The sequence below is a fragment of the Molossus molossus genome, unplaced genomic scaffold, assembly GCF_014108415.1.
Source record: "Molossus molossus isolate mMolMol1 unplaced genomic scaffold, mMolMol1.p scaffold_m16_p_3, whole genome shotgun sequence".
NCBI lineage: Eukaryota > Metazoa > Chordata > Mammalia > Chiroptera > Molossidae > Molossus > Molossus molossus.
Genome location: NW_023425366.1, coordinates 77,261,308 through 77,275,229, shown reverse-complemented (window position 1 = coordinate 77,275,229; position 13,922 = coordinate 77,261,308). Strand labels below are relative to the sequence as shown.

The window sequence follows — 13,922 nt, the reverse complement described above, 5'->3', positions numbered from 1 at the left end:
GTCTCAGCCCCTCGGTGAAGATCCGTTCCCTAGTAACAGCAGAGTACTTACTCACTTGGTATGTCTCCCAGAACTGAACACATGATATTTTACTAAGGAGACATAGAAAATACCTGTTGAATTAAAAATATTATTAATTAAAATTTCTGTGTAGTTGTAAACCTTCAATATCTTTAGAATTAAGTTTAAGGGTTTGTGAAGGCATGAAGATGCATTTACATTCTAAACTATTCTTGTTAAAGATCATTTCTTTATTGTTTATCTCTGTTCATTTTCTTTGTACAACTTAAATGTAAGTCAGCAGGATATATTTTTCAAAATCTAAAGGCATGAAGAGAAGAATCCTTTCATTGTGTTCGAGTGTATACATGCCCCCCCAAATTAATGTTCTCTGAATGATAGTAGGGTTCATGATGAATACTTGTTAAAATGAACAATAAGAGTCTATATTAGCTGTTAGTCCCAAAATAGAAATGGTCATTATCAATAATCAAGCCCCTGTGATAGATTCGTGCTCTTTTGCTGGAGACCATGATGCTGCTGCCTCATTTCCAGGGGACCCGTGAGGGATCAGTGCCCGGGCCGCAGCTGTCAGACTCCGGAGCCTTGGCGAGGCGTGTTGGGTTGGAAACCAGTCTTCCAAAGGGGCAAGGAAGCAGAAACTGATTTCTCACACATCATTACACAGTTTAACTAACACAACAAATGCCAAATAATTGCTGGCACTAATGGGTAGGTGGATGTTTACTTTGTGTGGTTTCCATGGATCCCCTTCGCGTTGATGAGCCTGCCGTAATTGAAATGCTAGAAATGGAGGGAAATAGCAATATGATTAGGTCAACTCAATCATTTATAAAGTTTATCTGAAAGACAATTAAAACTACAGTCAACCCTTGGTATCCATGGGGGATAGGTTCTAGGACCACCCCCACCCTAACCCCAGCAGTTACCAAAATCTGGATTATGCTCAAGTCTCTTATATATGAAATGGTATCGTATTTGCATATAACCTATCACATCCGCTCATATACTTGAAATCATTTCTAGATTATTTGTAACATCTAATATAATTTAAATACTATGTAAATAGTTGTTATACTGTATTGTTTAGATAATGATGACAAGAAAAACATGTCTGTACATATTCAATACAGGTGCAACCATCGTAGGCCTAACTAGAGTACCCTTAGGCAACACCATAACTTTTTTTTTTAAGAATATTTTCAGGACTGTCTGGTATGGCTCAGTGAATTGAGCGTCGTCCCGTGGACTGAGAGGTCCTGGTTCAATTCCTGATCAGGGACACATGCCTGGGTGGTTAGCTCAATCCCTGGTGGGGGGCATGCAGGAGGCAGCCAATCGATGTTTCTCACATCAATGTTTTTATCTCTCCCTAAAAAATCAATAAAAACATATTTTTTTCAAAAAAGAATATTTTCAGCCCTGGCTGGTTTGGCTCAGCAGTTAGAGCGTCAGTCTGCGGTCCAGAGAGACCCGGGTTTGGTTCCCAATAAGGGCACGTACCTCGGTTGCAGTTTGTCCCTGGCCTTGGTTGGGTCGTGCGGGTGACCACTCGATGTGTCTCTTTCATGTCGATGTTTCTCTCTCTCTCTCCCTCCCACTCTATCTGAACAAAAAATGGAAAAATGTCCTCGAGTGAGGATTAAAAAAAAAAAGAAAGAATATTTTTAGTTGAATCAGTGGTGATATGGAGGGCTGACTGTATAGTATACTCAGCTTGCTTTGATTTAATATATTATCCTATGCTATGGGAGTTATTTCACTATTATATAATTCTGTTTAATCCAAAGAGGTTTTATATATATGTTAATTGAGCCATTGAGTTTATGGATTTATGTAGAACATCTGTTGAGCTCTTAATGTGTGCTGTGCACTAGAGTAACACTTCACATGCATTATCCCATTTAATCTTCATTATGCATAATCATCCCAATTTTACAGATTAGAAAACTGAGGTCGAGAGAGGTTAAGTAATTTGTCAGTGATTTCACATCTAGTAAGTAGTAGACCAAGGATTTCAACCCTTTCAGACCCCAGAGCCTAAGCCTCAACCCTTACATGTGGTTGCCTATCCAGCAGCATCACCATGACCTTGTTAGAAATGCAAATTTTGAGACCTCACTCCCCCATCCCCACCACAGCCCTCCTGAATCAGAAACCCTGGGCTTGGGGCTCAGTTGTGTGCTTTAACACGCCCTACAGGTGATTGTGATTATGCTCAAGTCGGAGACTTACGGCCTTCTCAAGCATGGGTTCCCAGCCCACTCCCCTGGCCCGCATCCGCCCGGCTGCCGCTGCTTTCATCTTTCACACCCCACTCCCCACACCATCCCCACCTCTTCCGCCTCCTCCCTTTATCGCCTTGCTGTCTCAATTTTTTTCCCTTTATTGATTTTAGAGAGAGAGAAAGTGAGAGGGAGAGAGAGCTAGAAACACCGATGAGAGAGAACATCGATTGGCCGCCTCCTGCATGCCCCCCACTGGGGATCGGGCCCACAACCTGGGCAGGTGCCCTGACCGTGAATCGAACTGGTGACCTCTTGATGCAACACTCAACCACTGAGCCATACTGGCCGGACTCACCTTGCTATCTTTAATGAATCCAACCATACAAGGACTTTTACTAAAGTTTATTGAAAGAACAAACTACTGTATATGCTAGGTTTCTCTCTTGAACAAGTACTTTATCTAATCATTGTCTGATCAACATTATGAACCTCCTGCCCAGAGAAATGTACATATTTGTGTCCATGCAGAATTTGTTAACCATGTTTCTGAGGAGCCAACCCATAGGAGATCCATGGAGATCAGGTGGAGATTCTCGGGCAAGGCCATCAAGAATCACCAAGGTCCATGGATGCCCCTCATGCAACAATAATCAGTTCATCTGTGTTCATTAGTATTATTCCTTTGAAAAAAATAATCTGACCTCTGACAATGATCTATGTGTGATTTAAGTAAGACTAACTAAACGGAGCCTCACTTTTCCTCTGTAAGCTAAGGATAATCATGCCCACCTTGTAGGACCTATGAAATTTAACAATAATATATTTAAAGTTCCAAGCATTACAGTGGGGCACTTACTAAGTTGTATGTGCATATTCCTTATCATTTGGAAAATACAGACAATTACAATGACAATAAATAAACCATGAATAAAATAAATCACTCAGAAATTATCATAGTAGCTTTTCATTTTAAAAACATGTTTGGGATATGCACAGTTTAGTAAACCCCCGTTTTTATTTAATAGTGTATTATGATTCTTTGTAAACTTGCTTAGAAAGAATTGTCTTCAATGAATAATTTAGTACAATACGTGAATAAGGCTTAGCCCCTTCCTGTGTACACCCAACTATATACTTTTTGCCCTATAGCTGTGGCAAGGAATACACACTTTTTCATTTTAATTTGGTACTTATATAGCAAACACCCTTGAAATTTCCCAACCTCTTCTCCAGTCAATTCTCAATGATAATGAGCTTGGAAGGGAGAGAAAGTAAATGGAGATTTCAATGTCTCTCATTCTCCTAGGGCATTCAAATACTTACAGTTTTCCCCTGTGAGACTATAATCGATTGTGTTTTACCTCTGAATGTTATAGCTTGAGACCTCAGTTTAAACACAACTTATTTATATTGAAGTCTGTTCCTTGATATTTTTTACTGTTCTTTTTTTCTCTAATTATTTGCCATAACATGAATTGTCTCAAAAAGAGAAGAATGTCATTAAAGCATTTTTAAAAATTGAAATGTGTTCCTATTTCTACAGACACCTTATCCCCCATAATTCTTTCTTCACTGTTGTCTAGAACAGGCATCTCCAAATAGTCAAAGAGAAAACCCAAACTATAGAATCACAGGAAATCATGGCTAACCCTCCTGTCTGCAGAACCTGGCCAACAGTGTTACCCCGACCTAGTCTTTGAGTTCATACATTATGAGCCCTGAGAGGGATAGGGTAGGGTCTTTTTAAATTCATTTTTGTCTGGTAGCTAGTACTGCATAGCATTAACAATTTACCCAATAACTCTTTGTTGACTAAATATTCTGCATTAGCTTCAAATAAGCATGAACAATTCAAATATCTTTCCCCCCTTTATTTCAGTCATTCTTTTTCTTTAGGGGGGTACATGTTCCTACCGGGAACCGAACCCAGGACTCTCTGGTCCACAAGCCGATGCTCCAACTGTTGAGCCAAACTGGCCAGGGCTATTTCAGTCATTCTTATATCAATTGTTGGTTGGAGGGAAATCCAGCAATGAGAAGAAAAACTGCAGAAAGAGAACCCTAGATTCTTCTGCTTCCTAATACTTAAAATGTTCTTTATACAGGTAACCAGCAGAGATAAGATAGACTTTTAAAATGAAACCGTGATTCTTCCCAGTGGTTGTATATCAGCTATGGCAAAAGTCATCATGCATCATGTATAACATTTATGACCCCTTGGAGAATGCTGGCAGATTTCCAGTATTCTCAGAATTGTATTTGGCTTTTAAACTTTTTAATATTAACACCTTTTTATCTGCCTATAAAAATACTATCTATTCATAGTCAAATATTTGAAAGATATAGAAATTGTAAGGGAAGAAAATATACCATCATCAACAGTCAAACATACAAACATAACTATTCTAACCTCTTGTTAAATTCCTTGCTGTCATGTCCATACTTGTTAAATGTATTATAAAACAGTGGTTGAACTAAACTAACATTTATATTCATTTTGATATTATTCAACTAGTTTACAACATTCCCAGCATTGGCATAACTGTCTTTATGTTGGAATATTAAACATATTCCCCATAAAACTTTTCTACCTATATTAGGTCAACCATCTTTAAGTTTCTCCACTGAAAGATCAGATTTAACTGAGCTAGGAAAATTAGAAAAATCTAGTAAGAGCAAAACTCCTCATTTAACCTTATAAATGGAATCTTTGATATTACTTAGTAAACTTGTTATTTCAAAAACTCCAATGCATGACCAATGGACATAGACAACAAAGCTGGGGGGGCGGGATGGGGAGGAGGGTGTCAATTGGGGAAAAAGGAGAAACATCTGTAACAAAAACAAATAAAAAAAAACACAACCTCCAATTATTATTGTAATAAAAATGAACTGTCAAATTTATGTCTAAATGGATTTAGATTCCATACATCCTTTTTCTTTTGATTTCTAGAATTCTTTTTCTATTATTGAAGAAAACAGTAAGTTTATTCTTCCATTTCAATTTATAAGTCAAATTCCACGAATCCCAATGACATTACAGTAAAAAACACTATAATTAAAATGCATCCAAATCTCTGACAATGACACATTTTTTCAAGTACTCTCTCTTTTTTAAAAAAATTTATCTTTATTGTTGACTGTATTACAAATGTCCCCCCCTTTTCCCCCAATGACACCCTCCTCTCCAATCCTGTCCTCCTCCTGCCTTTCCCACACTACTGTCTGTGTTCATTGGTTAAGTATATATGCATAGAAGTTCTTTGGTTTATCTCTTCCCACCCTCCCTCCCCCCTTTCCTTTGATGTTCATCATTCTAAAAACTAATTTGTACTTCTTAATTCCTTCATCTTTTTCAACCATCCCCCCAACCCCATTCATCTGGCAAGCAACAAAAAGTTTTCTGTATCTATTAGTCTGTTTCAGTTCTGCTTGCTCATTTTGTTTGTAGATTCAATTGTTGATATATATGTATTTATTGCCATTTTATTGTTCATATTTTTGTTGTTGTTCTCCTTCAAGAAGACCCTTCAACATTTCACATAATACTGGTTTGGTGGTGATGAACTCCTTTAGCTTTTTCTTATCTGGGAAACTTTTTATTGACTTTAAATGATAGCTTTGCAGGATAGAGTAATCTTGGTTGTAGGTTGTTGATTTTCATCACTTTGAATATCTCTTGCCACTCCATCCTGGCCTGCAAAGTTTCTTTTGAGAAATCAGCTGACAGTCTTATGGGAGCTCCTTTGTAGGTAACTAACTGCTTTTTTCTTGCTGCTTTTAAGATTCTCTCTTTGTCTTTAACCTGTTGCATTTTGATTATTCTGTGTCTTGGTGTGGGCCTCTTTGGGCTCATCTTATTTGGGACTCTCTGTGCTTCCTGGACATGTATGTCTGTTTCCTTCATCAAGTTAGGGACATTTTCTGTCATGTTTTCAAATAGGTTTTCAATTTATTGCTCTCTCTCTTTTCCTTCTGGCACCACCATGTGAATGTTGGCATCCTGGAAGTTGTCCCAGAGACTCCTTACACCATCATCATTTTTTTGGATTTTTTTTTCTTTCATTTTTACTGTTCTGATTGGGTGTTTTTTTCTTCCTTATATTCCACATTGATGATTTTCTTCTTGGCTTTACCTACTCCACTATTGATTCCCTGTAAACTATTCTTCGTTTCAGTTAGTGCATCCTTCATTTCTGACTAGTTCTTTTTTATGTTGTTGATGTTCTCACTAAGTTTCTTGGAGTTCTCCTTAAGTTCCTTGAAGTTCTCATTAAGTTCCTTGAGCATCCTTGTAGCCAGTGTTTTGAACACTGCATCTGATTGATTGCTTATCTCCATTTTGTTTAGTTCTTTTCCTGGAGTTTTGTCCTATTCTTTCATTTGGGACATGTTTGTCTCCTCATTGTGGCTGCTGCCCTGTGTTTGTGTCTAACGTATTAGGTAGAATTGCTATGTCTCTTGGCTTCATAGGGTGGCCTTTTATTGTAGGTGTCCTGTAGGATCCAGTGGCACAGCCTCCTTGATCACCCCAGCTGGGCCCTCAAGGTGTCACTTGTGGAGGTAGTTGGTGGTGGAGCTTTGATGTGGTCTGAAACTGTCCACTGGGTGTGCTGGATCTGGGGCAAGGTCAACCACTGCCTGTGTTCCACCAGGGACCACCTGGCATAAGATACAAAGTTGTCTGCAGATGGCTGCTTTTTGTGCTAGGCTTGGAGGTACCCAGGAAAAGCCAAGCTGTGAACCAAGGCTGGCTGCTTCTAGTGCCAGGCCTGGAGCCACTTATGAAAGGTACGGGGCTCGCTGAGACCAAATGCTGCTTGTTTGAGAGATTTTAGGAAACTCTGAAGCAGGATCCAAGACAGGCCAATCCTATGGTAAAGCCACTGAAAACAGCTTGGATGGGCCTGAAGGTTGGGTGGGGCAGGGCTTCAGGGAATCATCAGGCGGGGCAAACAGTGTGAGCCAGGTTGCTGGAGTCCAAGATATGATGGCCATCTGCTGCCCCAGGGAAGGGCTCACCAAAGGAACAAGGGCTCCCCCAGCAGGTCTGGCTGGCAGAAAGCTGCCCCTCCAGCTCTCGCCTGGATGCCAAAGAACTCAGTTCTTCCCCGTATGTCTCTGGTGCCTTTCAAGTTGCCTTCCCCACATTGGAGCCCAGAAGGAATGAGTCTGAGTAAGTCTGTGTACGGGGCTCTTTAAGAGGAGCTCCCTGGGGCTCCAGCAGCCTCAGCCTCCCTTTGCCTCAGTTCCCCCTGGTTTTACATCCAGAAATTATAGGGATTCTCTTCCTGGCACTGGAACCCTGAGCTGCGGTCTGGTGTGGGATGGGGACCCCTCAGTCCTCAGGGAGGACCTTCCCAGCCGAGGTGTCCTCCTGATTTTTATCCGCCACACGAGGGTGTGGGACCAGCCTGTCCACCTCCGCTCCTCCTACCAGTCTCGATGTGGCTTCTTTAATTTCGTAGTTGTAGGACTTCCGTCCAGCTCAATTTCAAGCAGTTCTGAAGGATGGTTGTTCTGTAGTTTAGTTGTAACTTTGATGTGGTTGTGGGAGGACGCAATACCGCGTTTACCTACCCGCCATCTTGACCGGAAGTCTGTCGGGAACTCTCTAATGGAATAGATTGTGTCAAAACGAATGAAAAACATGTATTCATTTTAAAAGGTTTCATTTACATGTTCATTCTTGAACATTATGTAAAATAAAAAAACAAATATCAGAGAGTATTTAGAAGATAGAAGCTGATGATATATTTGAAGTGAAATTATATATTATTTCTTTATGTGATCTGTTTATTTGGCTTTGGATTTAATTCTGTTAATCAAACACATTTTAAGAACTGTAATGAAAAGTAAGACTACCATGGGGAAGTGAATTCCCATAAATTTTTGGCAATGCTTGTAAATTGATGGGTTTGAGTCACCCAGCCTGTCTTGTCCTGGATGTGCTAATGAGCAGCCATAGCCAATACAGGAAAGACAAGAAGGAAGAGAAATACTCTAGCATATTTATAGGCAATCCTTAGCTCAATGACTAGACACTGAATATCTGAGAATTGATTTTATAAAACAGCATATTTTACGATTGAGAATTTTCTCAAGTCCTTTTACTCCAGAACAAAGACTGAAGTCTTACTGTATTTTTAGGATGCTTGTCTAGGGCAGGCTCTGATATAAATAAAAGATGCATTAACATTATATGCAGACAGAGTGTATATGCCAGCAGAAACTAAGAGGGGAGAACTGTATGCTTACAGAATACAATTCCAAGGTTAGCTCACCAACTCTTGCCGAACATCACGGCTCAGACTTTTTTCTTCATTTGATATATGTTCCCTTTTCTGTTAATAGCAGATACTTCTTTATCAAACATTTCATAAATCTGAGCCTGGTGAGATAATTTATTGTAACTCTCCCATGACCTATTTCTGTGAAGTTTTGTAAACATCTAACAAATAATTGCACAAAACAACCTAGGAGTCTAAAATAACTGAAATAACTGAAAGTGGAACCAAAAGAGATTAGGAAATAACCAAAGACTTCCCATAGCAATCGAATCTTCAGTCAATAAATATTTTTGATTAACTGATCGAACGCTGCTGTTTAAGGACATTTTTTGTCGATGGTCTCTAGGCTGTTTATTCTTTCTGGAGATTGCAGCGCCAGTGACAGAAATATTGTCTGATAGAGATTGCCCTAGGATCAAATACTTTTGAGTGGAAATTAATTTATCTAATTAAAAATTACCAGTGAAGAAAGCCTTTACAACTATTAAGACATAATTGCTTTATTCTTTTTTTTGTTTAACTGTATAGATAGGTTATCTAATGTGTTGTTTAGAAGGTAACGGAATTTTTTAGGGGGATGCATTTAATTTTAAAGTTACTTTTCACTCGTTTTTGCCTTTCTGTGCAGTTAGTAAGTAAATTGTTAAGTCATTCAGCAACTTCATCTCATGACAGCACCACTCTCATGGTCACCTACATTGATAAGGCCCCTTCCTTTAGCTTCTTAGATGGACTTAAAAATCCTTTTACATTTTATATTATAAATAGCTAAATAACTAGGTGTTGATTTGTTTTTAAGTTCCACAGTGACAATAAAGTATAGTCAAGATCACCATTCCAAAACCTTGGTAATGATTTTATCTTTCTGTTCGGTGGATAGCAAATCTACCCAGAGTTATATAATTTCCTTCTATGATGAAACATTAATCACACAGGCTAAAGGAAAGCAATGTATGGAGTCATTATCTATTTACTGTCACTTTTAACTTCACCTCTTAAGTTGCTACCCTTTGTGAAAAACTAAGATTTTGTCTAAGTAGATCTCATCACAATTAGGAACACATGCATTTTTTTTTCCCTGTGAAATCCTATCATAAACCACAGGGGCCTCCGGGATCCTCAGGATTCAGTCTGGTGCCCATGTGAGAGTCCGTGCTGCATTTTCATGCTTTCCTGGGTGACAGAATAAAAGGCATACTGATTAAGTTTGGAGATTACCCTAAGCTAACAGGGGTTACAGACACTTGGAAAGCTGGAGCCAGAATTCAAAATGATCTTAATAAATTATATAAATCGCATTTCAAAAATGTGGAACAAAGTCAAGGTTATATATCCTGAGAGAAAAGCAAACTATACTGTCAGCAGAGGGAGGAAGATTATCTAAGCACAAATAAAGCACAGAAAGGACTGTGAGCTCAAGGTGAATCCGCAGAGTGGTGCCCACCTGAAACCAAGACTGCAAAGGCCAGCTTTGCTCTGCAGAAGGCCCCTTTAGCCCATTCGTCAGCAGAACTACAGAACGTAAGATGAGGCACACCCCAAAACCCTAGCTCAACCAGAGCAGACACACAGGGGGCTGCGTGTGCTCAGGGCACCTTGGAACAACTGTTCACAGAGAGAGTGTGGGTGCCACACCCCCCTCAGTCACCAGGCATTCAGAGAGTGCATGAGGACTAGCAGGCACCCAGAGGTGGTAAGAGTGTGTTGGCTTTTAGTAAAACATGCTATAAAACACAGATGATGCTGGGATTTAGGGAGTCAGGAAATAATCCTTTGTTATGTTTGGCATTGCATAAGCTTTTATTAAACTATTTTGTTGACTTTGAGTTTCCACATTTTAAGAGGAAGTGTGAAAATTGGAAAAGGTCTGTAGAAGAACAACAGAAATGCTTAATGGGATGTAAAATAGGTCATGTGGGAAAAGATTAAAGGAGTTTGGTTGCTTAGCCAGGAAAATAGAAAGCTAAGAGAGGACTTAATGACTGTCTTATAGTATATAGAGGCTTAGAAGAAGAATGCTGACCAGTTCTCCATTCCTGCAGAAGGAAGAACAAAAGAAAATTAGTTTAAAGTAACAAGGGAGAGCTTGCTTTTACACTGGAAGGGATTTCTTGATTATAAAATATCATTAAGCATTGTTTAAAGCTACCAAGAGACAATATAATCTTTGAAGGTGTTTAAAATGGGATGAGCGCCCACCTGGTTGGAAGGCTTAAGAGTTGGCCTGCTTTATGGTAGAACTGAGCCAGACAGCCTCCTGGGGATTTTAACGGTTCTATCACGGTTACAAAACACCATAGTCATCTTCCTTTGTTATCCACCTATAAGGATACATTCACATTATTTATCTTAAGGCTTTATTTGACAATTTCAAGAGATGGCTTTGCTTACTATCTTTCTATCTATGAATTAGTACACTTGTTATTTTCTGTTTTTCATTTATTCAACAAGTGTCGATTGGTTGCCATCTTTATGCACGGTACTATGCTCAAGTCTGAGGGATACAGATAACTGGACATTCCTTTCTTCTTCCTTTACGAACATTTGCTGGGCATCTCCCCCGGGCCAGACACGATGTTACATGCTCAGAATTAAAATGCACGCGTAAAGATGCCTCTAAAGAGCTCACAGTCGAGTGAATAAATAAGCAGAATTGCGATGTGTTATGATGAGGCCTGCGCCAGAAGTATGAGCAGGCAGCCTAGAGACACATGGGGCGTGGTGGGCACGTTTTATACAGGTTGTAGTTTCTGGAGTTTGGAACGGTTTGCTGGAGGAGTTGACATCTGAATTGGGGGTGTGGTAGGAGGGGAGCCCGGTGTTCTCTAAAATGCCAAGAGGACTATCATATGAACAGATTGTTTCTACCTAGCAAGATATATAAAAACATTTGTGTCCTTTTTATCAACTAAAATCCTATTGATTCTGTTCTCTGCCCTTTCTTTGCTCTTTAATAAAACAGTGAAATCTGATTTACAGTCAGTTCTGTTATAAGGTGACATACATGTTTCTAAATGCAGCACAGAAAATGGTAAGTTATGGGGAACTGGGATTAGGGGCAAACTCAAAAACTTCATCAGGGACACACAAAATTTTAAAAAGATGGGAACCTAATAAACAGTGGCACAATTTTACACATGTTAAATAGTTAAGGAATACATACTAATACTACAATAGCACTTAGATGCTGCACCAGGTGTGGCCGTGACCTTGAAAGGGTTTGGAGTCTACTTACAGAAGTGCGCGTCAGCAGGGGAAGTGTGCGCAGAGGTGATCTGGACTCCAGGGGAAAGTTGTGATGGCTGCTGGGCATGAATGTGGCTCCCACCTGAGTCATAAAACAGAAACTACAAGGAGCAGTTTGAGAGGGTGCTTTCGGGAGTGTGGTCAACTCCTCCGTAGTTCAGCTGGGTACGGTTTTCTCTGTCAGCTGGTGCATCTCACCAAGAACTCGGTGTAAACAAATGTGAAATTTGTATTATGCTCAAGTTGTTCCCTAATACATTAATCCTGTTGGAACAAATTTGCAATTTCAAAACAAGAACTGACCGTATATGGTTGCAAATTACGTTTATAATTTTTTTTTTTTACTTACCTCTTGAAATTTCCAGCATAATGTATTCCTCATAAATCCAGTTTTCTTCTTAACTAATGTGGACATAAGCAACTTCCATTTCTTCCAGAGCAATATTTTCCTCTCTGCCTCTCTAATAGGGGAGCAACCACAGGGAACTTGGAAAAACAGGTGAAATAGTGTTTTGCAGGCTGAGCCTCCAAAGCTGCAGCAATCCCTGGGGAGATGCAGTAACAAGGACAGCAGGTGTTTTTCGCTCTGGCAAGTTAAATGGCCAGAACTGCAGAGGAAAATCGTGGAAGTGTGGGGCTTTGGCCGTGGACCGGTCCCCACTGTCAGGCACCAGAGAGAACAGTGGCCATAGAATCAGTGTTGCCTTGCAGTGGGGAGCCAGTGGGTCCACGAACTGGTCTTTATATTCTGTTCTCTCTTTTTGGCGATGGGCAGAGATTCTGGCCTAGGGGAAGAGGAAAACCCCAATGGAAGAAATTCAAGTTAAGGACAGAGGAGTAGCAGCTGGGGAGGCAAGTCGGGCTGTGTCCTTCATTGGATCCCTGTTTCCTTTTGAAATACTTTTCTCCACAAAAAACTATAAAGAAAGGATGTTTGCTGTCTTTGCAATGTTGGGATTATTTTTTCCACCTAATCCAAGTGTTCCTACAAGAGAGGCAACTCTTAGTTCTGTTATCTAAGGCAGACGAGCAGAGACAGTTTTGGACTTGGATTTGGTGGCAGGGTCATCACAGCAGTTCATGATGTGTTCTTGAAGGGGCCGGAGTCCCCTTGTTCATGCTCAAGCCCTGAATTGCAGGCCCAAAGAGACAAAAAGGTTTCGTCTCCCCAATTAGCTAGACCCAGTATAAAAATTGGGAGCTGAGCCCTGGCCAGTTTGGCTCAGCAGTTAGAGCCTCGGCCTGAGAACCAAAGAGTCTTGGGTTCGATTTTGGTCAAGGTCATGTACCTTGGTTGAGGTTCGGTCCCCAGCCCTGGTCGGGGTCATGCAAGAGGCAACCAGTCAATGTGTGTCTCTCACATCGATGTTTCTCTCTCTCTCTCTCTCTCTCTCTCTCTCGCTCTCTCACACACACACACCTTCCTACTCTATCTGAATAATGATAAATGGAAAAATATCCTTGGGTCAGGATTAAAAAAAATAAAATTGGGAGATGAGTGTTAAATTGCACCAGAGGATGAAATCCTTACATAGCCTTCAGCAAACATCCAGCTGACAAAGTGTTACTGTATGTGCTCTGTGCTCTCTTGAAAGCTGTAAGATATGCTTGGGTTAATTAGATTTCCAAATATGCAAATATGCCTTAGTGAGATTTTTCTGAAATGCACCATTTTGAAATTATGTGGCATGGCATTAGTGTTCAAAACACGGAATAGTAAGACTTAGCCTGAATAGCTTACTAACATATCATATAAATTCTTAATTGATCAAACCTACTTATTCCCGACTGTCCACATTATACTGTTCAAATTGGGTTAGAAAGTTTTATGGAAATTAGGTTCTCTGGAATGCTTCGGGGGAAGATCAAGGAGTAGTTTAAATTACAGCAATAGTTCTTCAAAAAATGCCAATTCACTCGTCTGACATCAGTGTTTCCAATGTGCTCGGTGGAGGGAACACGGGGACTCCATAGCCGTGAGACATGGATCACCTGAAGGAAATTAAAACATAAACTTTCATCTTACAGGGGGAAAATCTTTTAGCAAGGGCATCTCAAGGGATTTCGTGTTGTTCACCAGCTTTTGCCAGTGAATAACTTTAAGATTTCAACTTCAGAATAGTTTTATTTTTTGAAA

The 13,922-nt window shown here is 40.0% G+C and overlaps 1 protein-coding gene across 1 annotated transcript in view; it reads left to right on the top strand.

The window, feature by feature from the left end:
- Positions 1-13,922, top strand: part of FBXL17 (F-box and leucine rich repeat protein 17) — a 487,473-nt gene that overhangs the window by 360,316 nt on the left and 113,235 nt on the right. The gene's annotated exons all lie outside the window — the stretch shown is intronic.